This window comes from Manacus candei, unplaced genomic scaffold (assembly GCF_025592945.1).
Source record: "Manacus candei isolate 608988 ecotype Guabito, Panama unplaced genomic scaffold, ASM2559294v1 h1tg000014l, whole genome shotgun sequence".
NCBI lineage: Eukaryota > Metazoa > Chordata > Aves > Passeriformes > Pipridae > Manacus > Manacus candei.
The window spans coordinates 79,186,489-79,203,085 of record NW_026138062.1 but is presented as its reverse complement, the minus strand read 5'-3'; the positions used below and the strand labels follow the sequence as shown (position 1 = coordinate 79,203,085).

Below are 16,597 nucleotides of genomic sequence, written 5' to 3'. Positions count from 1 at the left end.
TGCTGGGTTCATGGTGTTTTTCTAGCTAATGGGTGCTTGCTATCTGTGTCAGTGTGAATATATATATAAAACTCACTAACAGCCCAAGTCAAATATTGATTATTTCTTAACCTGACTAACAAGGGAAACTTTTCTAGAATTTCTGAAATCTTAACAATAGAAATCGATGTGGTTTCATATCTTTGGGGAAATGTCTTCTGTCACAGCTAAACACCTTTGAATGGGTGGTGTCATTATGTGGGTATGGAAAACTAAGGTTCTAACCCAGGGTGCCATAGCTAAGGAAGTGCTGGTCCTTGCCTGGTCATGGCCATGCCATAGTGACAAACTCAAAAGCTCTCTGAAATTTTTAGGGGTTGGATTCTTTTAATGTGTCTGTTTCTTTGCCTGTAAAATGCTGTTCATGCTAATGCTTCCTTGTATCAAAACAGAAGCTTTATGAAGCAAAAATTATATTCAGAGATGTGCCTTGAGAGCCCAAGTAGAATATTGTAGAACTGCAGAATTATATGTCAAAATAATATATAAAGTCAAAATTAACTTTATTGCTACCATCCATCTATGTCATCAAAGTTTTATTGCAACTTACAATGTACCAATTTGTGCCTTACTGGAAGAGGATTCGGTTTAGCAACTGAAAATACACAGATTTCACAACCTGCACGACAATGTGCACAAACTGTAGAAAATCTGCAGATATAATCAAATTTTTGTTCCTAAGATCCAAGTCAAAGCCATAGTTAGGATTTCTTGGGGAACTGTAAGAAAAACAAAACCCTTAAGCTTTTAAGAGAGTATTGTTGGAAATAAATATGTGGGGCTTTGGGGTTTTTTTATGTAAGAAGAAAAATGTGGGTATATAGGTAGAGCAATACCATGGATATACAGCATCCTGTACAAAATTATGTCTCAGATATGTGGCTTACTCCAAATTTATTGCCAATAGTGCTGAAACAAAATAGATAGGATAAACACAACAGTGGGAAATGATACATTTTTCTGGAGTGAGCAAGATCATAAGTGCTGTGATAGATGTTGCCCTGTGACCACACTAGACAGAGTTTTATAGTCTGCTTTTAAAGATCAACATGTTTTGATTATATTAGTTGAAAGAGAAAAACTGTATCCCAAATCAAATAAAACTCCACAGAGTAAGTTCTGCTTGCTTTCTTTGCTTATATATATATTTTTTTTTTTTGTTCATGTGTCACCTGCAAAACCTGTCTTTCATTTTAAAAAGACAGAGGGAGCCTGATCTACCTCTATAGGTAATACTTATGGCAGTGCTAGAACAGAAAAAAGAATAAGAAAAAAGTAACCCATATGTTACCTTATTACCTTTTCTTTGCTTATTTTTTTAAATCAGTGCAGCTGACTCCAGGTGAATAAATTATGAAGGACCAAGACTGAGTTTCTCCGTGTTCAGTGCATTAATGCAAGTGTTCCCCATGTGATCTGAGCTCTCTTAACAGAAAGAAAGTGGCATATAACATGAAATCCAGGCATTTTGTAGAACCCCCGTTTACAGAAGAATTATAGGTAAAGTATCCTCTCCATTTGCTATCTTACCTCCTTTATGTATGTCTCATGCAAATCTCATGACTGTATGACTGTGTAGTAATTCAGGTATTGATAAATATGAGATTGTATTTTCCATTTTTATTAAGTAGGTGTTCCTCTATGTTCCTCTATGTTTCCTTCAGAAAACTTTAATTATCACAGATTTATCAAGACTACTAAGTAAATATTTAAATGCACCCTCCTCCAAATTATTTTTATGATATAACTTAAGTCGCACAATTTATACAGCTCTCAAAAAAAGGAATTTAGCTAAAGTATCTGACAGAAAGAAATATATAGAAACTGCCAAGTACCAGAACATTAAAACACTGTTAATGATGAGTATTTAGGTGGAACAAAGAACATGGGTTTAGGATTAATCCAGCTATGGTAGATATGCATAGTCTGATTGGGTTTGTCTCATTCCTGCAGTTTAATCTGTTATTTTGTAAGAAGCACCATTGTGTGTCCTCACTAAGTCTCCTGTTGGACCTTTGCATATTTTCAGATAATAAACTTTTCCAAATCATGACCCTGATAGACCTAAATCATATTAAATATAACGTCTCGTAATTTTGGATAGCCCATTCTAAGCTGAGGTTGCTTCATGTATATGAATTTTTTAACGAACACAGGTGGCTTCTGCGAGAAGATACCAGAAGCTAAAGATGTCACTGACCCTTTAAAACCTAGGAGATGATTGGTAGAGTGATGGCAAACCACAAAACTACAGATAGGAGGCCAGCATTACTGGGGTGTGGTAAACACTAAGTCGTCAAGAGAATTGCTAAGACCAAGCACGAGAACCAAAATGTTGTCCCAAGAAAAAGGGCTGGAAGGGCTCAAATTTCGTATTAATTTTTATAGCTTGAGGATGCAGACTGGAAGCAGAAGTACCAAGGATCTTCTGCAAGTCTTGAAATCTGAAAGGCCAGCTGGATCATCAGGAAAATTGATGCGGTGTTTGTTATGAGTGGTTAATGGAGAATGTCTGTACCTGTGGGCAGATGAATTTTGCAAAATATCTCCTTATGTCTTCAGACAACCCTTCAGGTACTCTGAGTTTCTCTGTTTCTGAATCCCTGAAATAATCTGGTTCCATTACAGAATTTTTGCCTGAGATTCTGATCATGACTTTCATAGAGTCAGGAGAAGTTCATCTCACATGGTTTTTGTAAAAGTGGCCAACTCCAAAGTAAACTATGTCTTTGAAATAAATAATAAAGATTTTTCAGTGCTGGAGCTTGAAAATGATTCAAGCTCTTTCAGACGAGCAAATTAGAGAATGGAACAAGTTCAAGTCAGTGTATTCATCATAACTTTAATACTTTGGTTAGGAAAGGAATTAGCCATTAGACATCTATTTAAGTATTTTTTTGTGCATGTGCATGATGGCCAAGTTATTAAGACTGTATGAAAACACAAAGAAAAAATACAGTTCTTTATATGATGAGAGAGATTAATCCATACTCTTCATCAATTTAGGGCCTATTATATATAGAAATGGAAGTGCTCTATTCAGCTTGCGTTGAGTTGCTCATAATTCTTTTAAGACGCTAATTAAATGTCTTATATCCAGTAAGTAATAGAGCCTGCTGCCTCTGACAGATGGAGTTTTGGCCAAAACCTATCGAGTTCTTTAAAAATGTCTGAAGAATGGGAACACTAAAATACATTGTATAGAAACCTTAAATCTAGTTTCAGGGAGGGGAAAAAAAAAAAAAAACAAAAAAAACCCCATTCTTTGATGAACTTATGAAAGGAAAGATCTATTACAGGATGAAAACCTGACCTTCTGAATTCTACTTTACAGGATGTGGGGAAGGCAAATTTCCTTGCTGAGGACATTAATTCTGTTTTAAACAATGTGTTTAAGCGGAAGATCTATGACCCTTGCAAAACCTCAGAAATTTTCCCTTTTAAAAAAAAAATAAACCGGTTTCTAAGGAAAGGTTTGATTCGTCCTTTTCCTCGGGAAACCTCAGGATCAAATTATTGTAGCCCATTGTGCAGAAACCCCTTCATGTGCCCGGTAGAATTGCAGCTAATTGCATTCCAGTGGTGCGATTAACAATTCGGAAGGAAAAGTGTCAGGCGTTGGGTCTCAAAACGCGAGCTGCAGTTCACAATCCAGAGAAAACCTTGTGTATTTAGACATGCATTTTATATTGTTTCAGCCTCCAGTTAATTAACGCTGCTGGGAGAGCCCTTCTTGCTACCTATTGTATATGATACTTTTCAGAATTAGAACTTGGCCGTGCTTTCTGCCTCAAGCTCTGTTGGACTTTGCAGGATAAAACAGCGCCTATCATGTGTTAAGGAGAAGCCTCTCAACCTACTTAATTTTGTACCTTTGACTAAAGCTGCAGAAGAAGTGAAAAAGCTTTCCAAATTTGTTGAAAGGTGAGCGTTTGAACCTTGTGTTCATTTCAGCCATTGTTTTCTTATCCCCAGCTTTTTCCTGGAAAGTATTATATGAGTTTTTAAGATTCTACAGGGAAGTACAAACTTCACAACTTAAATCTAAAATGATAATCTGTAATGCTGAAACCATTTATTTTCTTTGCTTTCCATTTACCAGAGCTGATGAGAATGGTGGCTCAGGACTGTAATAGGAACAAGCAAATCCCTGTTCCACCTACAGTGTCACCCAAGCAACAAGAACCAAGGTCGAAGAAATAAAAGGCTTCAACTGATGTACAGACTCATCTGCCTCATATGAAACACAACTTTGAGCTCTCACTTTCCTTCCTTGCTCTTCATCATGAGCCATTTCGGTGTGCTGTCTTGAAGCTCTTCCAGTTTACACTCATGTTACTTCTGCACAGCACAAAGAAGCAAAACACATTTCTCAGATTAAAAGCATGATTCTTTTCATGATCTAAAGGAAAAGTCTGGAAACATGTTCTGAACCCTGCTATGGTATCCCATGCATTATAATTCATGAATGAAGGTAAAACAGAGGGTACAGGAGTAGATGAGTAGATGAGTAGGTGAATCAGATAACAATGAGTATTGTGGCAATGTGCAGCACCAGTAAAAAAAGTAAATTAATTTTGTTTAATTTTTAAAGGTAATTTGATTTAAGATTTCACAATTCTATACACCAGCTACTTGGATAATGAGATTAAAAACTAGAAACACAAAATGGAATTGTGTATAGGAGCACGTTGTACATCACCTGTAGTTTAATGATTGTGGACCTGATTTAGTCAGAATTACTTCAGGCATTCTCAGGCAGTATCCATGAAATAAACCCCAAAAATTTATAGGCCTACTCTTGAAGGGAGTCAGTATATAGTGAACAAAATTCACCTTTCTAAAAGTAACTATTTTTCTGTTGCAGTTAAGTCATGCTCTGAATATGTGATGACTCTTTAAGTCATTCATGTTTGTGCTTTCCTTTTTCTGTTCAAAGAACTAGTCAGGAAACGTTTACATTTTACCGTGATGGTGGTGCAGATCAGAAGGGGTCAGGTGTATACCTCGGGTTGTCTTCCTGACCAAACACACAGACAAACTTTTTCATCTCAAATTTCAATTACAACTCAGTCCTTTCTCTCCCCTCTCCACCTCCTTTAATGAGAAAAGAAGGAATCAATGCACATTAATGCTTCCCCAGACCTAGTAATTTATTTCAGTATGTGGCTTGCTTACACTGGCTTGGTCATTGGAGGAATGAAATCATTGTTCCTTCAAGGCTACTTTGGCATCTGTGTAGGGAGTTCCAGTCTTGTTGAGTTTAACTAAAATAGGAACAGATCTCTCTTTCTCTCTAATTGCTTCAATATCAGGAAAAAAGAAATTGTTGGGTAATTCATGGTGGATCCCATTATTATAACATCTCTGGAATTTCCTGCGTAATATAATAATCTGCAATCTTTCAGACAGAAATCCTACTTTTTTGCTCTCATTTATGCTAATTTTACATCTGTGTGACTTCTTTGAAGCCAGATGCACCCTATCTACAGGGAAAAGAAATGAGAAATCAGGATATTAGTCCTCTGCACCCCATTCTAGAGATACAACTATTTCTGTGCAAGAAGTGCTGCTACCCTATTGACTCTGCCTTCAAAACCTGTCTCCAAACAGCACTTGCTGAATGAGAAAGAGGCCTTGCCTAATTACCTTTTTATATGCAAAAACTTGAAATTTAATTGGCACTACTTAAGTGTTAATAAAAAACCTTTTTTTTCCTAGGAAAAAAAAGGCAGTGAAATGGAAAAAAACTGTTAATAGAACATTATTAATACTCAGGGAAAATCATGAACCTACAGTAGTGAAGGCAGAAGTTTTAGCAATCAGTTTTCCAAAATGATATATTTTCTCTTCTGTTTTCTTTGCAAAGCTCTTTGTTAGTGTATTCAGAGTTGTCAAACATGTAGTAGAAAATATCTGATAAGAAGCTTAAAGGAGTTGGGGTTGATGCTTGAACTCTTGGGGTTTTTTTAGTTTTTTTTTCCTCTTCCTGGCCTTCGATGTGGCATAAACATCCTGATAGTATTATTGCACAAGCAGGTTTTTCTGCACTAAATGATTGGTAGCAGTTTGAGTCCTCATAGTCACATCTTCTGAAAGTATTTTTGTAAGCTGAAGCAACTTCATTCTCACTTAAGGACATTCTCACCTGCTTAAGCATTCTACTCCAACCAGGCAGAAAAATCACTCAGATAGATAACAATGACTCCTTGAAGGTTTTCCTGGGAGTCCTGAGCTGATGTGATTTTGCACTTCAACATCCACTGTCACACTCCCCTGCTTCAGAACGCTGGCACAGTGTACACAAATTGGAAGGAGGACATGCAAACCTCTAAAGGGGTTTTGTGTTTAAAGAGCAAAACCAACCCCCAGTCCCTCAGCTGGCAGAACAACCCTCGGGTGTCACTCAGGGTATTCTTATGTACAGCAAGATAGGAGTGTGTGTGTGCTATTCATGTGTCACTGTTGCACTGTCAGCTTGGCCACATCTGAAAATCAGCCCTGCTGATTTTTATGGGAAATAGTAAACTACCAAAGGAAGACATTTCTGTGCCTGGATCCTGCCTCTCCCACCACTACAAGCATTTTGCCTTTGCAGTTTCCAGCTGTGAAGTGGCTTTCAGTTATGTGCCCCTTACGCCTCACCTGGCTCCCATCCAGGCTCTTTTGTCTGCTTGTTTCTCAACTTCATTCCTTGCAGCCATCAAAACTGGCTGCCTGCATGGCAGGCTGCCAAGGGATTTGTAGTAGGACTCTGGTATAGTTGCTCCCACTTACTGATGCTCTCAACGAGGTTTTTGTAGCATGATCCCCTTCTTACCAGGGCTCTGTTCAAGAGAAATACACATAATTTTGCATTTCCTTTGCTGCAGCTTACAAACAAGTCAATAATAGCCCCTCCATTCCTTGAAACCAGTCTATGAGTAAGCAAATAGAAAATGTAAATGTGACCTTTTCCTTCCTTTCTAAAATGCTGTGGACTTGAGCCTTGTCTGTCATGTAGAGTATGATAGGCTATATATGAAAAGACAGATATAATGGCCCCAAAAATATTTTCTGAGCGTTGTACTTAGGAAGTTATAAATTGTATGATGAGTAGTTTTATTGTGAATCTCTGCCTTTTATCTGCTTTTGCCTGCCAGTAGGAAACTCTCACTCTTCAGGTCTTTGAAAAAACAAACCTTGAACAATTTCATGTGCAGTTAATGTTTTAAAACCAACCTGAAAGAGAAATATAATGTCCAATTCTGCCCAGTTGTTTCTCCATAAAAAACTAATGTCTCAGGCCTGGAAGGGACTTCACTGTTTAAAATCAATGAATTTGCTGATGAATTATGGTAGGAAAATGACAGCTTCAATTAATCTGACCTGAATGTGTCTATGGAAAACAGTTGGTTTCAACAGATCTCTGAATTTTAAAGTTTTAGTGTTTCTTTGTTTTTTTTTTAAAGAAATATAAGAAATGTTGATATAATTAATTGACTTTTTAAGGGGGGAATATTTGACTACAAACAACTTTTCCTTTTAAAACTTTAGTTCATTATTTAAAAAAAAAAAATCGGTACCTAACTGAGCATTTTACAGAGCTATTAATCCATATTTTTATTTTTTTTATTTTATTGAAAATTAGATTGTTATTTACGTATTTGGGGGATGGGGAAGATCACTATCAGTTATATGGTTTAATCACAGATCCAAACCAGACTTTTCTGTTCATGGTAAAGTTTGCAACATTGATATCCTTTTTCCTGTTATTTGAAAGGCTAGATATGAGAAAGTTTATTCAGTCATCAAGGAGCAGGATACTTAATTTCCCAATAAGAGGAGTGCATGCATAGGAACACACAGCTGTAATCACAGGGTTTTGAAAGTCCTATGAAGATAAGTAAGATAGCTTACTCTTAAAGCAAATGTACCTAATTAAAGAAGCAATAAGTTTGGAAGCTAAATTTGGACATTGTTTTAAATTATGTTAATTTGTTAATGGCGTGTCCTGCAAATGGTATGTCTCTGCACGCATTTCAATGACCACAGACATTTTGCCAACGAGAAATTGAGTAGTTTAAAATTTACTGTTTTACGAGAGCACAGATTGTTTTGTGAACTGCTTACAAATGTAAAAATACTAAGGCAGCTTCCCTGTTAGACTGGAACAGTGTCCACGGTTGGGATGAATAATTCATGGAACCAATTTATTTTATTTTTCTCTTAATGAGTTATCTATGAGGAGCAGAAAACTGTCGTAATTTCAAATATTTGGCAAAAGCGTTTCGTAAGGAATTTTGCTGATAAGTTCTTGTTTTCCAGGTGATTTATTGAGAACACAGGTAGTTTACTAAGAGTATTAATTATATCTATTTTTAAAAAATTGAATGTTAGTTTTCATTGCAGACAAAATTTCCACTCGTGACCATATTTCTTTTTCTTCAAAACAGAAATATTGGGTGTCAAGTGAAACCCTCGAATGTTGCAAGCCCAAAATTAACTTCCAGCACACATTCTCCAGCATTTATTTACCTTGAAGTGTTTTTACTGGCTGACTTGTTTTGAGAGGCACGTGTAGAGTGTAAATTAATATTTCACTGGGTCAGACTAAGTCTCCCATTGGTCTCTTACAGCGTGAGAAATCTTGAATTCAAAGATTTCTAGGGAACTACTCCAGGTATTCCACGGGTTCTCAGCTTCCCAACTAAAGTGCCATTACTACACTACATACAAGGGTAGCAACCTGGATATATTTGAACTGGTAGGTATCTTGCTTATATTTTGACAAACCTTAAGGGAATAGTGTTAGAGCACAGTGATCATTGTTGATAATGCACTAATCAAAGACTTGGAGTATTCATTCCTCTTAGCACCCTGAACTTCCTCAAAATCTTCCTATTTTTCTCTTTATTTCAATAGGTTGTATTATGAAACATGATGCTCTCACCTGCCAGTGCTCTCCAGTTAAAGATCATTAAAAAAAAGACAGATCTTGATGGGACCTTGTTTTTTGGAACACTGCCTCAAAGAAGAAATTTAGATGAAATATTTTTCTTTTATCAACCCTTTCTTTAAAGCTATGAAATACTTGACAGAGAGTAGTGTTGAGGGAGACAATTTGGTTAAGGAAAATGACAAAAATGAGGTATTCCTGCTGTTGCCACTTTGTCAGTACTCTGAATTGCCAAGTATGAATGCAGTGTTTTCTCTGTAATACCTCCTGGAGTGCTCCACAGCCTCTGTTGTGAGGAATTTAAATAAACTGTTTCTAATGAGTACTTTTGCAGACATTTAAATAAAAGCTTGTCATCACCCTTTCTTCCATTTGCTAGTAAATCTTGATGAACCATTTGCTAGAAGCGATATCACTAACTACCCTGTCCAAATAAAGACAGCACAAGGTCAATGACTAATTCCTTGCTGGGGCCTTGTACTGCATAGGCAGAAAGCCATTTTTAATTCTGCAACTGCCACATAACTTGGCACTTTGGAGAATGATACCAAATATTTCCTTTGTAGTGAAACATAAATGTGTGTGTATATAGACAATATATAGTCAATGTCCCCTTCAGTTTTTCCACTGGAAAAAGCTGTATATTCTGCAGACTGAAGAGCTTCTAGAGTGAACTTAATACTTTGTCATATTCTTCTATTTCTTAGGTCAGAGATGAAGATAGGGCCATAACTGTGCCTGTTGCAACTGGCATTGCTGCTGTACTTTTATTTAGTAAACACCTTTCTCTTTTCTCTACTTCTCTCTCTCACTTCCCTAACAATGTGTACTGCATCCTGGGTGACTATATGTCTTCAATAATTTATTCAGTCTATTCACTGTGTCTTATTAAAGTCTAAAGCAGCTCTGTTGTAAGGGGTTTTTATGTATGTGTAGTTTTGGTCTGCTGTCAGTCCACAAGTAGAAGAAAACAATCAAATCTTAGACTGCAGTTCGTGCTCATGCTGTACTCTGATATTGGTGAGCAGCAAGCTAAATGAACACATTGGTGTCAGACAGAAGATGAATGAAGGACCAACTTAGACTGAGTAAACCAGGTTTCTTCTTACTATTTTCCCATTTTGCTACTCTCTTTAAAATTTCTAAAAATAAAACCAAACAAGCCTCCTCCCAAAAATAGAACTTGAATTATAAAGTAAAGATTTAGAATCAGCAAGAAATATATCCATTTGCTTTGTCCTCCTACCCAGTGTCATACAGTTGCAACAACAGCAGCAGTTAAGGTAACATTATTCATATTACTTTGACTACTGGTGAGTGCTGAATCACAGCAGAAAGGAGGTTTTTTTTACAAATGTCACCTCACTCAAGAAAGCAAAAAGCAAAAATTGCACTGAGACAGATGTGGCTATATGTTGCCAGTTAATATACTGCATTCAAAACACTGTTGGGAAAAAGGAACACACCATATATGTGAAGCCAATAATTTATTTTTAGTCTAATTAATATTTTAACAGTTTAATAGTCTAAACCATTATTCCAATAACAATGATACATTATTGTATATAATAGCCCAAATTAATATGAAAAGGCATTGGTAATATGAATAATAATAATTTAAAATTGCCATTCAGGGAAACTAATAGTCACTCTTTTCTCTGGTGTGATATTCATCTCTGCAATGTCCCTCTACATCCTAAGGTTGAGCAGCACCTGCATTTCTTCATTTTCCTGGTTTAACCTTTATTCATATCTATCACAACAGAGATAACTTCTTTGGTACCCAGAGTCTCTCTGCCTAAGTATGCAACATTGCATAGCTGAATACCATGTCAAATCTCCTTCCAGTATATTTTAGTTACTGGATATTTCTGTGTATTTATATTCTTCCTTTAGGTCCTCCAGCTTCTCTTTCTATATTAAGATACTCTGTGTGCTGGCTTTGGGGTTTTTAGAAGTAGGAGATCCCTTCTTATTCTGTGTTCTCTGTGAAGCAGAAAGGAAATTTCAGTCAAAGGGTGAGAAACTTTCAGAAAACAGCTTTAGTCTGGAGTCAGCTTAGCAAATGGAAACCAAGCTTTCCTTAGAATAGCAGGTAAGAAGGCAAAGATCTTAAATCTGTTGTTTTTGTTAGGCTGTGTGTTTCTTGTTGCATGCATTGTAAAGACCAGATGAGCCCCATCTCACACAGAGCACGCAGTGTTTCCTTTGCTGTCACCTGCAACACGTGAGGGAGAGCAACGCAAAGAGCTCAAAACAAAGCGAGAACCCACCTCTTCCACCTTGTCAGCTGGGAAGGAAAAGCAGACCTCATGTCCCTCTGTGCTCAACAGGAGGCATGGAGTGTGCTCCTGACCTGGGAAGCCGCAGCTGCTGTGTTTGGCATCGCAGTGACACCCGTCTGTCCAAGTCCTGCCGCTGCTCCCCGTGGGGAAACTGCAGCACCTGAAACTGCAGCACCTCGTGCACCCCCACAGTGCCATCTCTCTGACCTCTCCTTCCTGATGAGAGAGCAACTTGAAGGGGTAGGTGATGCAAGTTCTGAAAGTTTTATTTTGGCACGGTACTAGGTTTCCACTGCCTAAAAGCTAAAATAACCATGTTGTTCATTGCCACTCCAGATAAAACATGCCAGTACTCCAGACAGGCCACCTGCCACTTCTTCTTGCAGCAGACTTGGCCCACATAGGTCAGTTCTTAGCCTTTCTCAGTGTTGATATGAGTGCTTAGATACAAGCTTTTACTCTCTTTTTTTGTTCCAGAAATTAAGATGTTTAGCTTCAAAACCATAGTACAGAGAACGCTCATCTGCCTTCCATGAGGTCTCAAATGCTTTTTGGAAGGGCATAATTTAAACTACCAATGTATTAATTAGCTAATTTAATTTTTTATAATTGCAGCCCTGTGCCTAAAAGATCGAGGAACTTGGCTGCAATCAATTTAATGCATTCTTAAGCAGAGAGCTATTTTTTATTCCTATTCTTCCATTATATGGATCACAGCCAACGTGCTACACAAAATCCATTCTTTTAAGGATTGCTAATGATACAAACTAAGTGATTCTGAAAGACAAAATGGTTGGTGTGGTTTTCATTGATTTCGGCAAAACATTCAATCTGGAATCTCATTTGCCTTTCATTCAGTTGTGGAAAATATCTCATTCTGGATTTTTCAGATCAAGCTGAAAAATGCATAACAACCTATTTGTTGAAACACAGCAAAGAAAAAAACCTGAGTGAGGGAAAAAACCATATGACCTTGCCATTGAAATCTCTATTTCCTTATAAATTTATCAAATGCAGGTATCTATTAACAAAAAAATGTTTCGGGTTTAATCTTGGTTAAATTTGGAAGACTTAATCAGTTTCTAGCCACGTATATAAATTGTTCAGAGAGTACTAATCCTATTTTTATTTCTGTATGGAAGGATTTGTTTGTTGGGGGTTTTTTGTTGGGTTTTTTTTGGTTTGTTTTTTTTTTTCAGAGAGCTCTGTGAAGTCCATGGGGTTTCTATTTATGAGATATAAGTCCAGTGGCTGACACCTTGGAGTTAAGTAACATCTAGAGAGAGGTAAACTCTCTAAAAAGGAGATGAATTCCACTGATATCTGATGGATAAGAAGGGATGATGTACGGAGGAAACCAGCAAGCCATCTTGAAATATTTATGCTTGCATATTTTTATCATGCTTTGGTGTGTTTCTGTTTAGAGTTACAAAAATTCCTCTGCCACAAAATGCAGGAAGTGTATCATAATTACTTTACTTGGTGTCACCTATTTTTTTCAGGCTTGCTCAGTTTTTGCTAATAATTTCTAGGTTTGCTAGTCACAAATAAAGAAATTTCTTTTTTTATTATTTTTTTTTTTAAGGTAAAAACTTTTCTTCAATGCCATTTGTGTTCCTCATACAATCAGAAATAACTGAGGAAGAGAGGCTGTTACCAAAGTATTTCAGTTAGCTAGACAGTGAATTAATTTGGAACAGGTAGGCAGAAGAGCTACGAGAGAGAAATGGATTGCCTCAGTAGATGAGGCAATAGAAGTGGGGATACAAGGAGGTGGGAAAGAGCTGGCCAGCTGAGCTGACAATTATGACTTCATCATCCACAGCTCCATGAAAATCCTTTTCCAAAGTCTAGGAACCAGTGCATATTTTCCTTCTTGTTCTCCTTTTGTGTCCTCTGTTTCCCTCTTTGATACCATACCATTGTGTAAGCAACTTTGATTGGCTATTTAAGTAGGAATTTTAGCTCAGTGATCACCTACAATTTTTTCTATCTTTGTTAGAGCACCTAAAATTTGAATCTAATCCATGTTACTGCTGGCTCCTGGAAGAATACTTACAGATAATAATACAAAATTCTAGTGTATTTGTACTTGCAACTTGAAAAAACAAGCTACCATATCCTTTTCACATACCTGGAACTGAACATAGAAGGACTGAAACTCACAGGAAATAGAGCCTTGGGGTTTTCTTATTTTCCATATAAAGGCACTGTACTTATATATCCATGTGTAACCTGGAAGTTCTTTTTTAGCTCTCACACCGTGCAAACTCCTCAAGTTCTCGAGCTGCTTTTCTAAGCAACTTGGTAGAGTTTAAGCAGCCCAGTGCTAAATCTGCATATTTCTCAGGCTTCACAAATATGCTTAAAGCTCAAAATTTGCTGTCAAATAGCTTCTGAAAAATCAGTTTATGCACCTAACACAGGGTCAGCACTAACAGACTTGCTGTTTACCTTTACTCTGTTTACATACTTGCCTAGAAATCAGAGCTGGATGTCAGAGGACAAGCTTTCCTCTTCTTGAGGGAATTCAAGTTTAATCTCTCTCATGTAGGGAGAGTTTTCAAATCCAGTTACTGCCCATCCTGGAAGGAAGGCATCCTTCAATACCAGGCTTCACACCATCCCACTTCCCACCACGTACTTCAGCTTCAGTTTGCCCACAAAACAGTTCACAGTGGACAACAGCCATGTTTCACAATCACCTGAGCTTTTACGGTGCTGGTTCCACTTCTGCATTTCACATGTAATTGCAATAGGATAAAAAAAATATCTGTTGTAGCAGAATGCAAACTTGAGCTTCAAAATCTTTGTGGAGGAAGAGGAAGCTTTGGGTTTTAGGGTGGGGTGGTTTTTGGTTTAAGGTTTTTTTTGTTTGTTTTGTTTTTTCTGATTTTTCCAGAAAAGCATTACTTTCTAGTCACAGACTTTAATTCCATAATATTTCTAAGGAAGTATTAGTGTGAGTAAAGTATAATGACATATAAAATGACAGTCTGAATGTTAAGGGTGAATCTCATATCATGCCAGGCAACCAAGGGGTTGAAAAACAGACAACCTGTAGCTGCTGCTGCTCAGAATTGACTAATTATGTTTAATAGGCTAGCAAGGGTCAAAATCATCTTCTGACAACCCTTACAAGTACATGAGGAATAACTCTGAACACCAGTAGTCTTTAAGACACAGAGCTGCCAGAACCATTTTAGCAGGTGAGAAAGAAAGGTGACTTGTCAAGGACTGTTCAGGGAAAAAAAAATATAAACACTTATTTGTTATATTCATATTCATAATAGGATGTTCTTAGTTGAATATATATGGAATTAATTGGACTAACTTTATGCATCAAGAAATTGATGTCAATATTTGTGGGAGGGATGGAATCAAGACATTCAGATATCATTTCTTGAGCAATTGCTCTTCTTATTTTTCCTGCATCATATTCAAAGAGGAAATCTATACAGACATCAGGGTCAAACTGAGGCCAGCCTTGAGTCAGCCCTGAGCCACAAGTTTAGAACTTCCTCATCATGCATTGGCAGTCATGTCACTGGGGTGAAAGGCTCCTGTTTGCAAAGCAGGACCTTTCTCACAAGTGTACTTCTGTTGACCATTTCTTGCTTTTTCAGTCTTATCTCTGTTTATAAACAGTAAAGAGTGCAAGAGGTAAGGAAAGGTCCTGAAGGGCTGGATAAAAACATGGTGATCTGGGATTGTAGACAGTGGACTTCTGGGCTGGAAGCCTGGAAGAAAATCCCCATCGTCCTGCAGGAAGGGTTGAAGAGGCATTAAAAGCAGTTTGGTCAAAATCCATAGCTGGAAGTTTAACCTAGATTTATAACTGAATTGACAACCTCTAAATGTTGACCTGGCTTAGCAAGTTAAATACAAAAGCTTCATGTGTAAGGATGCTAGAGGAGTGATAATGATACAGTTGTGCAGCTGCACTTCCATCTAGATGTTGAATAATGTTATTGTTTCAAGTGCCTTTAACCGTCTCTTAGTGCAGTTTGTTGCAGTTGCTTTTTGTGTGAACCTCTTCCCTGCAAAAATCAGTGAATAAACATGTCCTGTGACTGCTACTAAGATCTACTTCATAATTGTTTCTTGTGAAGTTCTTGCGGTCGAGCTGCTGTAACATTCCCTTTTTTTTTTTTTTCTTTTCAGTCCCTTCACCCTCACGAAGAAAATTCGACCTTGCTTTTCCAAAAATGGGCGATGGAAATGGGATAAGCAGACATTGCACACACACAGAGGCACGAGATAACAAAACATATGTCTAGAATGGAGGATTTTTCTTGAATAAAATAGAGATTTCTAGAGGCTAAGTGATGTACTTCTTTATAAATCTTGTACTTAACTTTCCTTTGATATTTTGGACATAGATTTTATTTATGCCTCTGACAACATTTCAGCATTGTTTTTTGCACTACATATTGTTCATCATTTAGCTGTGAGTATTCACTGCTGGGTAAATAGCATATGTCATACAGGAGACAGTAAAAGGTAAAATTCAAGCTGTTGGTCAGTAAAAAAAAAACAAAACTTTTGCAAAAAATTGGGAAATTATGGGTTCATGAAATTGTGTGGTACTTCTGTGTGGTTAAGGAAGCTGTAGTTGTAGAAATTCTAGTTTTCTGACCAATGTTTTGTAGTGCAGTAATCATTTAAACTGGGGAACCTTAGTTTTATTTTTTAATACATATGCATAAGCGAAAATATGTAGTTAATTTAATTTTACTTTTTCAATTTTGCAAACCATTGTTTATATACAGAGCTGTTAATGATAATAATATCCAGCTATTTTTCTCCCATAGAAGATAATAATTTTGAAATAATCATCATACAAATGTAGAATTATGCTGATATTAAACAATCTAAACCTACCTTTGACCAAAAGAAGGAATTCAGCTTTGATTAGGCAATGCTCTTTTAATTAAAAAGAGTATGCATCATCTTTTTTAGTATTAACTTTCATGTTTTGTTATTTCATCTGAAAGACTTTTGTATGGAAATTAGACTTCCCTTTCTAGTTGAACAAATGCTAATAAAAGTGTTCTACAATCACTGACTTAAGTTTTAACTGAAGCCACTTTAATTATTTTTGCACCCCGAATGTCATTTTCCCCTCCAAGCATCCCAGCAAACAGGATTACTGGAATGAATATTTCCAAAAGAAGCAAATATCACATGTTTGAAAATTTTGTTTTAAGAGCAGTAATCACCAAGGATGACGATGAATCAGGGACCACACGTACATCAAAGGTAAACCTCAAATGCACGGATCCAATTTCATATATCAATTAATTCCAGCGATCTCCTTGTATCCAAACTACTA

General features: G+C 36.9%; 1 long non-coding RNA gene across 1 annotated transcript; it reads left to right on the top strand.

Moving 5' to 3' along the window:
* The first annotated feature begins 12,936 nt into the window (after positions 1 to 12,936).
* On the top strand, positions 12,937 to 15,574 carry LOC127467782 (uncharacterized). The gene is made up of 3 exons (XR_007903295.1): positions 12,937 to 13,188; positions 14,364 to 14,471; positions 15,427 to 15,574. It is a non-coding gene; the product is annotated as an uncharacterized LOC127467782 (long non-coding RNA).
* The last annotated feature ends 1,023 nt before the right edge of the window (positions 15,575 to 16,597 follow it).